The sequence below is a fragment of the Pan paniscus genome, chromosome X (assembly GCF_029289425.2).
Source record: "Pan paniscus chromosome X, NHGRI_mPanPan1-v2.0_pri, whole genome shotgun sequence".
Lineage (NCBI taxonomy): Eukaryota > Metazoa > Chordata > Mammalia > Primates > Hominidae > Pan > Pan paniscus.
Window position 1 is genome coordinate 52,985,476 of NC_073272.2, and position 19,197 is coordinate 53,004,672.

At 39.7% G+C, this 19,197-nt stretch overlaps 1 long non-coding RNA gene across 1 annotated transcript in view; it reads left to right on the top strand.

Annotated features, from left to right (window-relative positions):
• Window positions 1-19,197, top strand: part of LOC134729803 (uncharacterized) — a 242,926-nt gene that overhangs the window by 198,035 nt on the left and 25,694 nt on the right. The window lies entirely within an intron of this gene.

Here is a 19,197-nt window from a genome sequence, read left to right on the forward strand (position 1 = left end):
TTAAATAATTTTTAAAAATACATATTTAACTTTCTCAATATAAAAAGCTAATTTGAAAAATAATCTCTTTATACAAGTCTATAGCAGATGGCTCCTCCTCCTTCCTGTGATTCTCTTGGGGGTAACATGACTTCTTTCCCAGTATCTAAGTCCTTGAGCTAGAATTTTAAAACAATTTTAAGCATTGTGACATCTCCTCACCCTCCATTCTTCACAATAGCTTCCTTGAGAATAATGCTGATGACCACTACTTTTTGATACATTGCATTTAAAATCTTTATCTGTTTCTCTTTTACTGGAACAAAGTCATGAAAGCTTGCTTTCTAAACAAAATAATCTCTTGTATCCAAAGGGAAAAATGCAAACCGAAATCAGTAGTTAGGCATAAAATGTACTTTTAAAGAACAATGTTGGCTGGGGGCGGTGGCTCATGCCTGTAATCCCAGCACTTTGGGAGGCCAAGATGGGTGAATCACCTGAAGTCAGTTCAAGACCAGCCTGGCCAACATTGGGAAACGTTGTCCCTACTAAAACTACAAAAATTGGCCGGGAGTGGTTGTAGGCACCTGTAATCCCAGCTACTCGGGAGGCTGAGACAGGAGAATCACTTGAACTCGAGAGGCAGAGGCTGCAGTGAGCCGAGATTGTGCCACTGCACTCCAGCCTGGGTGACAGAGCAAGACTCCATCTCAAAAAAAAAAAAAAAAAATGCTGTCCTGTTTCCCAGTACCTACCCCCACTTCACTGAACTTGGAATCCAAGGTTCACTACTTTTCCAAGTATTAGACTGGAGTGTGGAAATGTTATTGAAAAAATGTGTAACTACCAGACAGATCCAGGCCAGAAACCCAGAAATATTTTTTTTAATTTAACCGTGTGCATTCATTTTAGGCAGACTAGGTGGACACACATAGGTATGCACACAGACATACACATGGTACAGTAAGAGGGTCTCATAAAACTTCAAGGTACAGTAAGAGGGTCTCATAAAAATTCAACGCTGGAAATAGTTGTTTCCAATCCGGAAGGCACTGTGCCAAGCAAACAGGGATGTCTGAAACCTTTGAACACTGATTTTAAACCAATTGACTCTGAATTGATTTACACAGAAATATTGACACAAACACTTATTGAATACTTAAGATATGCCAGCACTATTTTAAGTGTTATGCACTGACTTAATTCTGACAGCAATCTTTTTTTTTTTTTTTCTGGGACGGAGTCTCACTCTCGCCCAGGCTGGAGTGCAACGGCCTGATCTCGGCTCACTGCAACCTCTGCCTCCCGGGTTCAAGCGATTCTCCCGCCTTAGCCTCCAAGTAGCTGGGATTACAGGCATGCACCACCACGCCCGGCTAATTTTTGTATTTTTAGTGGAGACGGGGTTTCGCCATGTTGGCCAGGCTGGTCTCTAACACCTGACCTCAAGTGATCCGCCCGCCTCGGCCTCCCAAAGTGCTGGTATTACAGGCGTCAGCCACCGTGCCCAGCCTCTCACAGCAACCTTATGTTAAAAGAAAGACTTCAGCTGAATTCAATTTAAAGGAGTTTAATTGAGCAATGAATGATTCGCAAATCAGGCAGTCCCCAGAATCACAGCAGATTCAGAGAGACTCCAGCGCAGCCACATGGTGGAAGAAGATTTATAGCAAAAAAAAGGGAAGTGTCATACAGAAATCGGAAGTGAAGTACAGAAACAACTGGATTGGTTACAGCTCCGCGTTTGCCTTAATTGAACACAATTTGAACACTTAGCAGTCTATGAGCAGTTGAAGTATGGCTGCTGGGATTTGCCAAGACTCAGCTATTGTTACAGGGCATACTCCTAAGTTAGATTTTCAATCTTGTCTACCTATTAAGTTAGGTTACAGTTTGTCCACAAGGACTCAAATTTAGAAGTATGGAGTCCTTCTCAGGCCATATTTAGTTCGCTTCAACACTTATAATGCAGGTACTATTATTTTCTAAATATCAGACTTGAGGAAACCAAGGGACCTCGGTCAACTTAAACAGCTAGTAAATGGTGGTGCTGAGATTTGAATCCAGGCATAGGTATGGCCCTGGTACCCCTTATTTTAACCCAGTACAGTACACTATTGCCTCTCCATTTGTGAAAAGAAAAAAAAAAGACGGAAAGTCGTTTTTATACGGAAATATAGATAGGATTTTAAAAACAGGCCCCAGAAAACCTTACACAACACTTTCTGCTATTAAACCATTCTCTTTCCTTCCCCTTCTCTCTCCTTCCCTTTTCCCTCTCCAGTCCATCAAATCCTTGCTATGGAATATCACGCACTCCTAAATCCAACTGCTCCTTTGACATTCTTTGGCCACAACCTTAAAATAAATGGCCACCCTAGGATAGATGGGGTTAAAACCACAAAAAAGAGTCTTCTTGGCATGCTAGAGTGGCTGCAGTCTAGGAGGCTTTCTGGAAAATGGAGGTGATTCTCCAGAAAATGGAGGTTTGTTTTTCTGGAAACAAAATGTCATGGTTGTCAGGTTACTGATAAGGGGACTATTAGGAAAATTGGGTCCCAAATTTATTCTTAAGGCAAGTAGGGGTGCAGGACGTGAAAAGAAGGTGGGTTTCCCTGTATGCTGGGTGTAATGGCCTAATTATTTCTGCTACATGCAAAATACATCACTGCTTCTTGGGATCCTCAAAATACTCAGGCCCTGGGCACTGAATAGTGTGTGCACAGATGAGGGCTGTCCCCCTTAGAGTGATGATTGGTAATGATAGGTGATTCATGAAAAAAAAAAGTACAGAAGGTTACAGGGCAGAGGATGGCAAAGGGACAGGTTGGAGAATCTGTTTTTTAAAAAAATTATCTGGTTGATGGTCAAGGACTGGAGGTGGAGAAGAGTGGAGGGGTTGAAGAGGATTGTCTTCTCTGTGAAAAGGATTTTATAGGTTATTTCTAGTATAGCACACTCCTGTGGGAATAAATGTTCATTTGAATTTTTGTGAAATTCTAAAAATAGTTTCTAACATTCACTTGGTAAAGAATTCAGTAACTTTCCAAGTGAATATGTATATTGATCAATAGATTCCCAATCCATTTTTACCTAAATGGTAGCACACTGTACAAACTACTCTGTACCTTGCTCTTTTGAATTAGCACTGTAACCATAGACAACCAGAAAAAAACCTAAGTATTTATCAAAGTGGGCAATGGTTAAAAGAATTATTCTATATCCATGAAATTGAGTATCATGGAGATATTAGAAATGGTGATGCAATCATATATTGACATTAAAATTATATTCATCTTCTAAGGTCAAATGAGAAAAGCAGCTTTTGAAATAGAGATGTGTGTGTACACATGCAAATGCATAGTTAGAAGTTTAGAGAGAGATAAACACACAAAAATTGTTGACTGAACATCTCTGAATGATGGCATTACAGATGATATGTTTCCCTATTTTATGTGCATTTTGTAATGTTTGGGATTTGCTACCATTTGGTTAATTACATATTTAATTTTTAATTATGTAATACTTTCACAGAATTTTTTAAAATCAGCAAATAACAAAAGGTATAGATTAAAAAGTCCCCATCCTGCCCCAGGATCCTGCATCCCTAGCTCCCTAGTTCCCATTCCTAGATTAGGAAATTCAACATTCAAATGAATAAAACAAGTTTCTCATGATATAGTGTATATATGGAGAGGCAGGGATGCTGTATTAGCAAATAAGCTCAATATATTATTGTCACGGCTAGGAGAGAAATCTGTTCTTCGTGTGAACCAAGCTCTCTCTGACTTGTTCAGGGCCTCAGATATAGTGTTCCAACTAACTGGAAAACTTGCCCTTCCCTTTACACCTGGCTGTCTTTTTACTGTTCCTTCAAGTCTCAGCTGATAAATCTCTTCCTCCAAGAGGCCAGCGTAAACTAGCAGGGATTTCCATCCTGTGCTATCTCAAAGCACTCTGTATTTCTTGTATCTCAGAAAGCACATATACCCTTTGCTGTAGCTTCTTTTTTCTTTTCTGTCTCTTAGCAAACAGCACAAACCCAGCATGAAGCTTGTTCATTTTTGCATCTTAGAATCTAACATGATACCCAGCCAGCAGGTTTGGGAAAATCTATCTCATTTGGGTCACAAAGACCAATACAAAAAGTTTGTTCCCATCATTTCCTCATCATCCAACATACGTTAGAGCTGTTTGAAAGGCATAAATAAAGGAGTTGACTTTTTGGTGGATGGAAAATGGTAAAAGTTTATTACTAATATCTGAAGTGGACCAAGATGTTACTCAGGCTTAAAAAATGTAATTAGAAATAGAATTTGAGGGCAGGAGACTTCTGGAAATGGTTTACTTACTCTTAAAAAGAGACATACAGGGCTGGGAGCAGTGGCTCACACCTGTAATACCAGCACTTTGGGAGGCTGAGGCGGGTAGATCACGAGGTCAGTAGTTCGAGACCAGCCTGGCCAAGATGGTGAAACCCGTCTCTACTAAAAATACAAAAATTAGCTGGGCATGGTGGCAGGCGCCTGTAATCCCAGCTACTCAGGAGGCTGAGACAGGAGAATTGCTTGAACCCAGGAGGTGGAGGTTGCAGTGAGCCAAGATCGTGCCACTGCACTCCAGCCTAGGCAACAGAGCAAGACTCCATCTCAAAAAAAAAAAAAAAAAAAAAAGACATACAGGTGAAAACGACCTTTTTCTTTTCTTTTCTTTTTCTAATTAAGAAAACACATTGGTTTTTCTATTACTCAAGGTTTAATCAAATAAACAAAACCAGCAGGAGATATACATATACACACACATACACATTCAAGGGACTGGCTTACATAATTGTGGGGGCTGGCTATATAAGTCCAAAGTCCATAGAATAGTCAGTCAGGAAGTAAAGATTACGAGTAGGCTAGAGTCTCCTCAGGTATGGGATGAAGCAGTTTCTACAAGTACAAGCGTCTCTTTTCCCAAGGAAGGCCTAAGCCCCTTTTTAGGGCCTTCTAACCGATTAAGTCAGGCCCACCCAGGACAATTCCTCTAACTCAAAGTCAACTGATTAGGGTATTCTAGTACATCTGGAAAATCCCTTTGCAGCAGAAGCTATATTTGTGTTTAAATAACTGGGAGTAGTGTGTATGCCATAGAATGGCTGCTACTTCCCTTCCATCTTCTAATTCACACAAGAGATTATCTCTAGTAGCCCACTTATCAAGAAACATAATAGAAAGTTAATTCTGGGGAATGTAATTTTGCCTACCCAAGTTGACACACCACAGAGTTATTATGTCCTCTATAGAATGCACCATCCAGGACTTTTCCCAGAACTTGATGAGAGGTAGACTTGTTTTGGGAGATGAGCAAAGGAATTATGAAAGTTTATTTCTTCTTTGTTTCAGGCAGTCTTCTTTTTATACTGGAAGCAGTTGTTCCTATAATTGATGCCTGGAAGTCTTATTGCAGAGAAAGCATTCTAACCGAAGTGTCTTTTGATGTCAGAGGGCTCATTTTCTGGAACTCCTAGAGACAGAAATCTTCTGACTTCAAGAAACCCAGACACCCTGAAGAGAAGTCAGCCAAGACGCGGGCTTCCCAAATAACCTACCCAGAATGGTACAGTTTCCTCCAATACCCACTGGAGGTCACAACTTCACTGCTGATATCATCAGCTGTTGTCCAGTGGGAATAGAAGTGAATCCTTTACAACCTATTTTAAGTCCTCATAGCACAAAGTATATCAATATAAAATAGGTCCAGGACTTAGTTGTGTGGTCAAAAGGGATAAGATAGAAAGGACAATGATCCTTCCCGCATGATCTATACTGGACTAAAACCCCAGTGGCTCCCGGCATACTGATGTGAATAGCTCTTCTTGAAGCATGGCAGGTATGCTTGGGTGCCCAAGATTCCTGTCCAGGCAGAGCAGTAAGAGTAGTGTTAAACCTTAGGGCCTCGTTGCAATTGGATTGATTGAACCCAAGCTGTAGCAGCAATAGTTTATTTATGTCCACTTATGAACTCTTGTCCTTCAGAGAAAATGCAGGATTTCATTGCTCCCGGAGGGTGAGTTTGGAAATCTGCAATTGCACTATTTTTAGGCAGAACAGAGGAGTTTCTGTTTATTTTTGGTTAATTACTAATACTTCATATTGCCTCTACAGCCCCTCCCCCATCCATTTCCTCAGACATGGATATTTTGCTCTCTCTGAACCCCTTCTGTGAGCGCCGTAATACCAAAAGCCAGCACTAAAATATAGGGATCCTCCTTAGAATACAGCAGGAAAATAAAACAATTTCTCATTTCTCAAAAGGAGACATATATTAGTTTTATCATATAGTGGTAATCAGCTATAGCACCTCTGCTATTTTGTAGTTTTTTAAGAATTTTACAACTATTTGTTTTTCATTGTATTTATTTTTAGTTATAATCTATGACATGAAACATTAGTTTTCCATTCTTGATCATGATGTGGGGCTTCTTTTAAACTGTATTTAAATTTAAAGTTTATATGGTTTCAATGGAAATATTAATCGAATGATTATTCAGGTGGTATTTGGATATGTTAAAAATCCTAAAGATGGTACGTGAATGACCAAGATCTGGGAAAAGCAACTTTGATTCACTGTGACAGTTACCATATGCAATGTCTCAGTAAAAGGAGTCAAAGTTCTTCTTCCTCAGTACCTCATAACTCACCACAAGAGTTAATCTGGTACCTGATACACAAAGCTACACATTGGTACTAATAGTGGTGGCACTTGTTTTTCTCATTCCAGACTGGGTTAGGGAGCTTGTTTTCCTATCAGTGTCACTACTAAGGTTAATTAATTAATTCAACAAATAGTCAGTATGCCTATTAGGTTTCAACCAGTGACCTGTATGCCGGATCTGTAAATACCAAGGAAATATGGTCTTTGTCCTATCTACAGAAACAGGGGAGCACAAAGAAGGGACATAGAGAAACAGGAGAGAAGCGAAATAGACAGAGAAGATGTGGCTACAGAAGTTGGAGGAAAACTAGCAGAACTATCTCTTGTGAATACAAGAGTGCTTACCTGTACTTGACAATTCCACTGATACCTGGGTTCACACCATCAAATATATCTATGTAAGCCTGAATGATGCTTATACCTTTTACTTATAAAATAAAATATTCTAATTAGCATGCCTATATACATCCATTACCCTGCATGTGGGAAGCAATCAGTGAATTATTCAGTTCAATCTCGTCAGGAGGAAAATCACACTAACAGATACATTCAGATACATTAAGAAATCAAGAATTCAAGAATATACTGGCTCTGGAAATTATGAGAAGTATGCGGTTGAAAGACATAGACCCTTCTCTTAGTGAAGAAAATTGGAGTTGAAAGATGTCCTGTAGTCACTTGTTTAAAAGATATTATTACCAACTAACATATAATCAGTACAATAACATCTAAACTTTATTCTAAACTCTGTGTAGAATGTTCCATATTCTTCACAGAATAAATGTTTACTGAAGACCTTCAGGGCACTAGTTTCCAGGTACTGTGGGTACACATGATGATTCAAGTTTGGTCCCAGGCTCAAAGAACCCACAGTCTAATGGACACAGATAATTACAGTACTGATGTGTGGGAAGCAGGAAAGCTACAAGAGCAGGGGATGTTGGGAAAACAGAGGTGGGCCCCTTTAATCCGTGTGGTCTCAGTAGGGGGCTTCTTTAGGAGGTAGGTACTATTATTATCTCCATTTGTCTGATGAGAAATTAACAGAGAGAATAGTACCTGGTATATGGCAAGCACTCAATACACATTCCTTTAAGGAATAAGTGGATGTTAAGCAACTTGCTCAAGAAAACACAGCTAGTTAGCGCTGGAGTTTTTCAGCCCCAAATCTGACTGCCTCAAAGCCCTGTGCTGCTTCCAGTATGCTGATCTCTCTCTTTGCCAGTAATGTCACTCATATTGTGGAGAGCTACTCTCCCTCTGAGGATTCAACCTGCCATAGAGAGCAGTGAGAGAAGGGGCAGGTGCAGTTTCCAAGCCTTTCACATTGGATGAGGCACCGAACTTCCAGAGAAGATGCTTCTGATGTCGCTGTCATTTTCTGAGCTGTCTGGTCTTTCTACACTCATTAAAAAGTTAGGAAGGTGTACTGCATGCGTCTTGGCTTCAGGAAAACTCCTTTTAGTGCTGACTTAGAGGCTCCTGTCACATTATAAGGGTGCTGGGTCCTGCTGAATTTTTAGATTGTCCGGGAGAAAATGGTTTTCCCAGGAAGATGGCTATCTCATCAGGAATGCCATGTCCTGCTCTGCAGCACTGTGGAAAGGATGCCATAATCGAAAACTAAGGTATTATCTCAGGCTGTGAAATGTAACATGTGTAATTATAAACAAGATTGTTAACTGTTTGCTTACCTGTTCTGCCCTCCTTGAAATGAAATTGTCCAGTCCAGGTCTAACTTCAAAGCCTTTTCTCTTTTCTGAAAGTAAGAGCTTCCAAAAGTGTGGAACACAGAAAACTGGTGATGTTCATAATAATTTTAGTGCTACTTGGACATTAAAATTTTAATAGTTGTATATGTGTTTTACTTTTCAGTAAACATGTAGTATATCACAGCCACATCAAGATCTTTGTGTGGTGATTGGGGAAGAGCATTGATATTACACACTCCATGGAAAATCACCATAACATTTCCTTTCAAGATCTCTGATCTTTCCCTCAGATTTCCTACCCTGTTGGCAATTGCGCAGTTTTTTCTCACTGTTTAAATCTTTCATCCATTATCAGACTTCTTGTTTCCCCAAGAATAGAAGCCATCCTTCTGTCCTCCCCTTCTGTCATCTGTTTTTACAGAAGCAGAATCTAAGGTTGTGATTTGCATTCTTTCAACCAGAAACCATTTCTGCAATAAAGGACCCTCCTCAGAACACAATCTTTGGCTGACAGCAAGATATTGTAAACGATGAATTTTTTCTCTCTCAGAAAGCATACAAACAAATTTCCCCACCCCTAAAAGACAGAAATTATAACTGCATTTCAGGAAGAAAAAAACACCATACCTCATCTCATTGGGTGTCCTGAGCATTTTGCCACAGGATCTAGGGAGAGGTCTCAGGGATGAGAAGTTGGCTGATAGTGTTGAGATCATAAATTCCATAAAGTGTGTCGGAGAGAATGTTGGTGGATAATTAAGCTGACAACGGCCTACACTGCTTACTCAGCAGTCTGTGGGCTTTGGCATCATATGACTGTGGGTGTCCATCCTAAATCTGTGGCATAGCAGATTTGGGCATCTTTTCTAACTTCTCTGGTCTCAGTTTTCTCATCTTGAAAAATGGAAATGGTATTATGCATTCTGAGTTGCTTTATGAGGATTGGATGAGAGAATACATATGAAGTGTTTAGTAGTGTAGAAATCTATTATTTATTTCATTTTTATTTCATTTTAATAAAAAGGGTGAAGAATAAAATATTTAATTGAAAAATTGATTTAAGTAATTTAAGGAAATTTTTCAATAAAAAATTTTAAAAAAACCTTTTAAACATTTTATTGTATTTCTTTTTGAAGTTATCTTTCCTATCCTGATTGTCCACTTTTATAGTTACATATGTTACTTTAAGTTACTTTCAATTTTAAGTAATTCTGTTTCACTGAAAATATTAGAAAAAAAATCAGCACAATGGTATCTATACTAGTAAAAAATCTTAAAAGTGGTGAATGCATGACTGAGTTCTGAGAAATGTTAACCTGAGTTATGTCCTGTGGTGTGCACTGTGCTAGCTATGATGAGGGATGACACTGAGAACATGAATCAGAATTCCCTGCTCCCTCAATACCTCATATGCAATGGAAAACTTTACTTGACATCTAATACACAATAGCCAAATTATGGTACCTATTGTACTAATCCCAGATTGGAAGATAGTTTTCTGTTGCTATGAGTAGCACAGTAAAATATCAATTCAATAAATACTCGATAATGCTTATTGTATTTCAGTCTAGATTTCCTGAGGTCTAGTGAGTAAAGGCCAATGCATACACAGAACATAAAAATGGGACTGTAAGTGATGAATTAAAAGCCTTTGCCTGGCACATCAAAAAGACAACTACCAAGAAGAAGAAAATTCAAATAGATTGAAAAGGAGTTACCACAGGAGTATGAGGAAAACCAGGAAAGTCATCTCCTTGTGAGTGTGAAAATGTTCACTTATGTTGACAGTTTCACCAGTCATTGGATTCACATATTTAATTCTGTCAAAATGATGTCTATGAATTTAAACTCTGACATAAAATAATACAATTAGCAGGCTTGTATTAACTCAACAAGTTTTTTTCTTCCAATAAGTATTTATTAAAGACTCATTGTGTATCACAGTTTGTATTTGAGAAAGTTTTAGTAAATCATCAATGGCCACCCTAAGGCCAGATCAGTGAATACGATAATAACGAGTTGACCAAGATTCATCAAGAGGCAAATACGTTAGGTGTGGAAGGTCTGGAGGGTTCTAAACCCAGGGTGTGGATGAAAAGCCCAAATCCCCCTTGAAATGAAGTTTGAATGCAGTGGTAGAATACTAGCTATCCTTTACTGAGGGGTGGGTCACACAGTAAACATTTACTGAACATGACTGGGCTTTTTGGACATGGAGAAGAACCAAGCCAAGGCTACAAAGTGCTTTTAGTCTAGTGGGCAGACAGTTATACAGAAATGTAATTGCCAAACATTTTGATGAAAATACTGACAGGGCTGAGAAGATGAGTCACTGGAAACACAGAGGAAGGCCTCTAAAAACCAGGCTGAGGGTGTGTGGGTGTGATCAAGCTGTACAAAAGTTTAACTTGGTCAGGGACACAGAGCTAAATAGCAGTGTGGTCAGTTTTCATCACTGGATCAGCCTGATTCCAATGCTCTGTGCAGTTTATTCCAAGTTCACGCCTACAACAAGGCCATCTGTTTTCATTTGGAACTTAAAGGTGCACTTCCCCTGGCTCTGCTTTCACTTTCCATCATGCTTCCTTCTCCTTTCAGACTCACCATAAAGTGAAATAGTTGATCCCAGCCTGTTGGCTTCAGAGCAGCAATTTTGAGCTCTTTCCTAGCACTTTACAGCGATGCTCTTTTCTGCTGAGTGCTGAGATTTTTTAGGCATGAACTCTATTGGAAACATCACACGTGTCTCATCAGGAAGGGCAGGTATATTTCAGCAAGTACAGTATACATGAACTGTTGTCATAGTGAGTGGACAGAGGTCTGGCTTTGGAGACAGACAAATATGGATGCAAACCCCTGCTCCATTACCTACTACCCAAGTTACTGAACAGGGTAGTTACTGAAACTACCCTGTTTGCTCATCTGTAGAAAGCAGAGAAGGTAGGAATTGATAAATATCTCTCAGGGTAGGCTGGGAAAGAAAAATATGCACTCCTTGAGATTATCTGTTTATGTTTCTGAATGTTAAGAGTGTGAACTCCCAGAGGACAGGGATGCCATCTGAGTCATCTCTGTGCCTTAAAAACTCCATAACCACATCCAACCAGAGCAGTCTCAGCACATTTTTCTTGTGCAGAGCTGAATCAGGCCTCAGCTGCTTCTGCTCCAAAGCGATGGTGCTTATTTTGAAGATCCTTTCTTGCATCCTAGAGGTCTATGAATACTACTCATATGCCAACGTTGATGAGAATCTCCACAGAGGAAGATATATTTTGCTCCATTGTGACTTTTGCCATGTCTGTTTCCATTTGCATTTTTGAGCCACACTTGGATACAGCTGAACCAGAAATAATTTCTCGTTCTCTCTGCCATATTAAATTTTATACACAGACAATTCAAGAGGCAGGTCTCAGGCCTTTTAAAGGTATAAGGCTTTATTGGCAGAAAGACTGGAATGTGAACAACAAAAGCTTTCCTTACTATATCTGCCAGTAGCAAGCCATAATATGTTGATTTTAGCCCTAATCCCATTGTGCTGTAAACAGTGGTAACGTGTATGTCTTATTAACTGAACTGTGAGCTTCCAGAGGCCAGGAAATGTATTTATTCTTGTTTATTCCTCTTTTTATTCCCAGCACCCATGACAGTGCCAGGCACATAGAGGACATTCAATAAATGGTTCTTAAGTAAATGAATGAGAGCATTTGTGAGTTTTATATAAGAACCATACAGAGGAGGTGGCAGGCTAAGAGTGGTTCTAAAGCAATGCTGATGTTACACAACTTGCAAGTGAGAGAGACAGAAGCCTCTAGATCTGCTTGAATCCAGAAGCCTGCAGTCTTAGTTGTATTGGCTTTACTAGACTCTGGGACTCCCTGAAGCTTACCTTGGCCACTTTCCATGGTACTCAGAATTCAGAAAGGAGCCCTGTTTAGGATGGACTTTGTGTCCAAGGCTGGTTCATAGATTAGATTACTCATGCAATAAGTAGTTATTATTCACTTAATATGATTAGCTATCCCTCCAGGTGCTGGGAATTTAGCAGTGAAGAAAACTGAGACTGTTCCTTGAGTAAATGTCCCTGCTCTATGAAAGTTGGTATTCTAGTTCAAAGAGAAAGAAAACAAACAAACAAATGCGCAACAAGGCTCACTAAACAGTATTTGAGGATTAATTATTGTGAGATAGGAGTTTAGCAAATTGCAGATGAATTTCATACATGAAAGCAAACAACATAATATCCTCTTATTTATCTTATGGAAGTAATTAATAGCAAGTGATATTTTTGAATTAAATATACGATTATATAAGTAAAACAGTATAAAGATTCTTGAATTTTGGGAACAAATATCTGATTAAATAGCTATTGCTTCAAGTCTCTTTCACCAACTCACACAGCTTCTGAGAGCAGAAAAACACTTTGATGGAGAGAACGTCTGAGTAATACATTCTTTCTCTAGCTGTGATATCATTACAGATTCAGCCTTGTCAAATTATGTTGAATTTTAAATACAAACTGAGTCCTCATGAACTAGTCACCAGGTATTTTATGCATACTTATTATGGGGTTAACATTAAATTGGGTACCAGAGGTACAAGGGAATGCTAAATCATTCTCTGCCTTCAATGATCATATAGCCTTGTTGGGAAGACAATGCGATTTGACCTTTTACACTGGTAGAACTCAAGACAGTTTGAGCTACAGTGCAGGGAATGGAATCTAGATTCATAAATACCCTTGATCATCACTTACTGGTTTTGTGACTCTGGACATGATCTTGCACTCCTCTGAGCTTATTTACCCTTGTGTAAATTAGAGATAATAAAATCCACCTTTCAGGGTTACCAGGAAGATGAGAAATGACTCCTGTACACAGTAGAATCAGAGTATTATTAGTCTGGTACATTATGTGAGCATCAAAGATTAGCACAGAGCTATTGGTATAGATTAGGCATTATTACTCAACTATACTTTTATGGTCAGAAAATGGGAGTGGAAAGTAATTAAATACAACCTGATCCATACAAACAGGACAAACAGAAATCCTTAGAGTAGATTAAATATTGATCTAACAATGTGATGGTCTAGCTAGCACCAGGAAACATGCAGTCTAGCAACATAGTAGATTGGTAAGGTGCTAGCCACTAGGGTCAGAAATAATCATTGTTAGGATGACAGGTGATAGGTGCTCATAGCAGTAGGGGAATTCAAGATATCCTGAGATGAGAGATGACTATGTTTCAACATCCATTTTAATGCATACAGCAACAATATAAGGTAGATACTGTTTTATACCCCATTTACATATAAAGAAACCTGAGACTCAGAGGCTAATGAACTTGCCTAGAAATACCTAGCCAGTAAAAGAACAGGTTATGATTCAGACCTAGGCACTCTGATTCCAGTACTTAAGACATACCTGGGGCTACTTTTCTAAACGTTTCACATGTACTATCTAATGCAATCCTTACAGTTACAGAATTTTTATTAAAAAGTACAGTTCTCACTCAGAAAGAAAGAAGGATTTGCATAAAAAAGAATTTCAAGCCCAGAAATACTAAGATTACAGGTGTCAGGAATAGTAACATCCAGCCTACTTCCAGCCTTTCTCTCTCTCTCTCTCTCCTTCCCTCCTTTCTTTTCTCCCTACTTCCTACTCTCTCTCTCCCTCTCCCACCCTCCCTCCTTCTTTCTCTTTCCTCTCCATTCCTCCCTCATTCAAATCCAAGCAATAGAATATTACCAAGGGCTCCTTTAACATTCTTTTGCCATGAAGTCAAAGAACTGCTCCTGCAGAGAAAAGGGTTAATTGAGACCACAGAGAAGAACAGTTCACCAAGCATACTAGAGTTTCTGCCCTGGTAAAACATACCCAAAGATGATGGTGACTGATTGGAGCCAGGGATTCCTGGAAACTAAGAACTTTACATTTAGGGCAAGGGACTTAAGATTTAAAGGAAAGGTAATGTTAGGGAAACTGGGTTGTAATTTTAGTCCTGGGAGTCAGTTGGAGGGGGAGTGTAGAAGGTAGGGTCATCTTTGTGATGGACTGGTTCGGTTTTGTCTCAGGGTTACATGAATCTGTGGAGAGAAGCCAGCAGTCTGCTGCAGGCAGCTCATACCAACTCACTAGAGCTGATGATTAAAAATTAAATTATATGAACTTACAATAAAATAAATTATATTAACAACAAAGAGGCCAGGCGCGGTGGCTCACGCCTGTAATCCCAGCACTTTGGGAGGCTCAGGAGGGCGGATCACGAGGTCAGGAGATCGAGACCATCCCGGCTAACACAGTGAAACCCTGTCTCTACTAAAAATACAAAAAAATTAGCTGGCCGTGGTGGCAGGCGCCTGTAGTCCCAGCTACTCAGGAGGCTGAGACAGGAGAATGGCATGAACCCAGGAGGCGGAGCTTGCAGTGAGCCGAGATCCTGCCACTGCACTCCAGCCTAGGCGACAGAGCGAGACTCCGTCTCAAAAAAAAAAGAAAAAAACAAACAAAGATAAAATACTCAAAATGAATGGGGCTCCTATTTGTCTTATTACATTTTACTATTCTCTGTGTTCTTGAAGGGATTTGTGTTTTTCATCTGTACCGTGGAAGTGTTGTGGAATAGTATGCCCCTGCTCATCTGGTCTCAGGTGTGTATTCAGTGACTTCACATTGGTAGCTTGAAGTAAACCATGGTGGGGGAATTTACAGCACCCAGAAATCAGGCCTTCATTTGTTGTTATGTTGATAGACTAGAATTAATGAAATGATGTAGAAAATGTTAATAATGCTGATTAAACTTTAATGCGTTTTGTGTCTGTAGCCACTACATTGTGAATAGAATAGCATAGAAAATTGAGGAGCTATTATTTTTGTATTTAAAGACTATTGTTCGGTTTGCCAAAGAAGTCACTAGAGTCATTGATGAATAAGTGAAGTTCTTGATGAATAAATGAAGTTCTGATATGGTTCTTTGTTATATGACTCTTACTTGTTAACATAAACAAGTTAAAACCCCAAATTCATGCTAGAACTACACTTGGAGAGATGCTTGCTAGGTATTTACCAGTATATATCTGGCCAATACCTTCAACTCCTGCCGCATCCCATGCACACCAAATGACCTGGTCTCCCAGCACTGACTAGTGGTTCCAGAGCAGTGGGCATTGCAAGTGACATCAGAAGGGATGGTTAGAGAAAATGGGATATAAGGCCTTGAAGGGAACGGGAAAGGGCAAACTGAGGAGGGGATGAAGGGGTGGAGGAGCTAGCCCATTTCTACGAGTACATATGTGTGAGAATATATAGCTAATGTTTACTTAGAATGTGTTTCTTTACAAACTTCAATGCATGCTCCATGCATATTCAAGGATATATATTTGTACATGCATGTACGTAAATAGGCATTCAAGCACATAACTACAATAGAGTTAATCAATTTTATTTATTCATTTTTAAACAGGTTAATGCATGGACATATTAATGTGTATGTGCAATGAATGCTTCAAAATTTTCAAAAACACTGGCTAATTGTTTCCCCCACTTCTTTTTACTCAAACCGTAAATACATTTTTTCAGAATTTCCCACCATTGGCGGGAAATAGCTATATTTTAAGTTATGTGCTTTCTAAATAAGTATAATTCTGGAAGTTATAAAACCCCAATAGAAGCTCTACTTCAGTAACTGGTGCACAGTGAGTATTCTTAGCTTATGCATACACAGATATTTATTGGATAATGATATGTCAAATGATGTATGGGGCACTTGGGATTCACAAAGAATTGGGTAGTGTCCTTGCCTTCAAATATCTCACAGAAAACAGAAATTAAACAAATGTAATTTATGATCTGGTACTGGGGCCAGGATAGAAGTCTGATCCTCATGTATGTCACACTCTCTCCAGCTTCTAAGACCTCATATATATTATTCCACTCTCTGGAAAATTCTAGTTCTGCTTTTCACCTAACTCCTATTTATTTGCTATATCTCAGATAACGTGTCTCTTCTTTTGAAAGGCTATATCTTGCCTCCATCTTGATATATACTGTCAGAACATCTTGAATTCCCCTACTGCTATGAGCACCTATCACTGTTTGTTGTAGTTTCTTGTTTTGTTGTCTTCCTCAACAGACCATGAGCTCCACAAGGACTGAGATCAAGGATGCCTTACTCATTTCTATACCCAGGAGCCTACTTCAGTACCTGCCATACCAGTGTGAGGAAAGACACTATGACAGCTGGAGGGCTCAGTTCATAGGATGGGGATAAAAAACAGTTAGAAAAAAATGAATCCATGCCAATTTCCTATTCATATATCACAGTCAAAGCTGCATGATCGGACATGACTAGATGCTGGAAATTCACTGATGTAGGTTGTATTCTTAATATTCAAATAGTCGAGGATTTTATTTAGCAAGGAAATAAAATTTGGGAGCAATGATTTTATGAAAGATGTCCTATTTCACAGAAAGGACACAGAAAAAAACAGTGCCTCTTTCTCTTCTTGATTCTATTCTTCCTGGTTGTAATTCCTAGAATGCTTATTATAGAGGAAAGCATCCTAACTACTGGGCTTCTTTCCCAGAGATTCTGAGGAAGCAAGCGTCATCCCATTCCCTATGAATTTCTCAAGTGTTAAAGTAAAATCATCCAACAATGTGCCACACTTATAACGTCCACTGGAGGGCGATATACTACTGCTGGTACCACCTTCTATAGCATAGCCCGCGAGGACTAACTTTAGTTTCCTAACAATGTAATTATAAGTCCTCATAGTGCAGAACACCTAATAAATAAAAGAAGCCTTTTCAGTAGATGTGAAGATACAGATGAGAAGATGGAAATGGCACCAACCCTGCGCCCACCTCCCATTTCCTTACCTATGACCCCAGGGTAGACCAGGTTCCCAGGGATCCTGTAATACTTCCCCTCCATGCTGACTTGTGACTAACACAGAACACAGAGCTAATGGTTTCACCTAGAACATGGCCGGTCTCTTTAGGTTCCTGGGTATCTCATCCTGGAGAGAGGACAAGATTAGGAGATGAGTGTTATTATCATAACAATTTTAGACATGAGGACACTAAAACTGAGGTCCAAATAAGTTTATTAACTGGCCCAAGAATAAACTTATTAACTGGCCTCTTTTCTGTGCTCCCACAGCACCCCACTTTTTCCTAGTCACACTGTATTTGGAGGCTTTCTCATTCGCTAAATGGAAGTGATAAGGACCTAGAGACTGTGTTTTTTGTTCACTGTTCTATCTTAGCATGGAAAACAGTGCTGGGCAGCCAGGAGGCATAAAGTGGAGGAAGGCTAGGCAGAGAATAAGGTATGAGGTGGGAGAGGATGAGGTTCCATCTATGGTGATTCCCCTGTCACAGCTTGGATGAATGTGGATGGGGAAGAAACAGTGGATGTTGTCTGATAAATCCATTAAGAGGAGAAAGATCATGCAGCACCCTACGGATTTACTTCCTATTACTCCTTCTACCCTGTCACTGGATTGATGTAACTCTCACTTTAAGTGTCCAAAAACATCGCACCTGAGAGGGTATCCATGAAAGTATCTAAATCCTAGGATAGAGTGCAATCATGACCCTTGGTTCTATTTATCAGTGTCGTCACCTAATAAGAGCAACCATCATAGCAAATTCTTGAGTGCCTGCTGGGCGTTAGCCACTGTACCAGCAGATTATACACACGCCCTCATTTCATCCTCACAATGAAGATGAGGGTGGGCTTTTATAGATTTTTTTCTTTTTTGAGACAGAGTCCTGCTCTGTCACCCAGGCTGGAGTGCAATGGCGCAATCTCGGCTCACTGCAACCTCCGCCTCCCGGGTTCAAGCAATTCTCCTGCCTCAGCCTCCTGAGTAGCTGGGATTACAGGCGTCCGCCACCACACCTGGCTAATTTTTTGTATTTTGACAGATTTTACAAAGCTGGACAGTAGTGTATAGAAGAGTTGGGTTTTCAGCCCTTGCTCTTTCCTTGAAGTAAGAGATGTCTGAAGCATGGCACAGTGGCCACTGTCAGGGTCCATGATCACTAATGGCTCACAAACATTCATTCACAATTTTGAAGTGTAAGATATACTTCTGTGCAATAGAAAAAAAGACAGCTAACACATAAAGTAACATTAACTTTAAAGCCTCCTTTGGAAATACAGGGGAAAACACTGACTTCCTGCAACCTGTGGTAAAATCCCCCAAAGACTCCCTTAAACACCTCTTGCTTTCCCCTATATTCCTTGCTGGATATAAGCTGCTCATTGCTTCTCTTTATCTCCAGTTCTTACTCAGTCATCCCCTTCCCCAACAGCTTGTTCTTTCTCAGGTTTTAGCCCCCCTCCCATTCCTTCTCACCAGCACAACAGTCCTCTGCTTGCATTCTCACACACAGAAACCAGCCTAGCATGCTTAAACTGTATGCCAAGTTAAAAGGGTGCTTGGCACTCTTGAACATGAGTCTTTAACCATACTGATGAATGATTTGCACATGGCTTAGAGAAGCAAAAATTATCAGAACACGCTTTAAAAGTCATTCTCAGAAAAAGAGAGAAATTATATATACACATTTCTTTGGACAGAAACACTGACATGGCAGAAGCATGACATCTTGAGTCATTTTTTTCCATCCCTCTGGATCTATTCTATGCAATGGAGTGTAATATAGGTGTAACTCAGTGCAATTTGGTATTTTCTGACCACCAATATGACTGAACCACCTAAGGCATATATGCATGTTCATGTTCTCCCTTCCTCTCTCCCTCCCTACCTCAACTCAATCCCTAGGTGGAGAAGGACTGG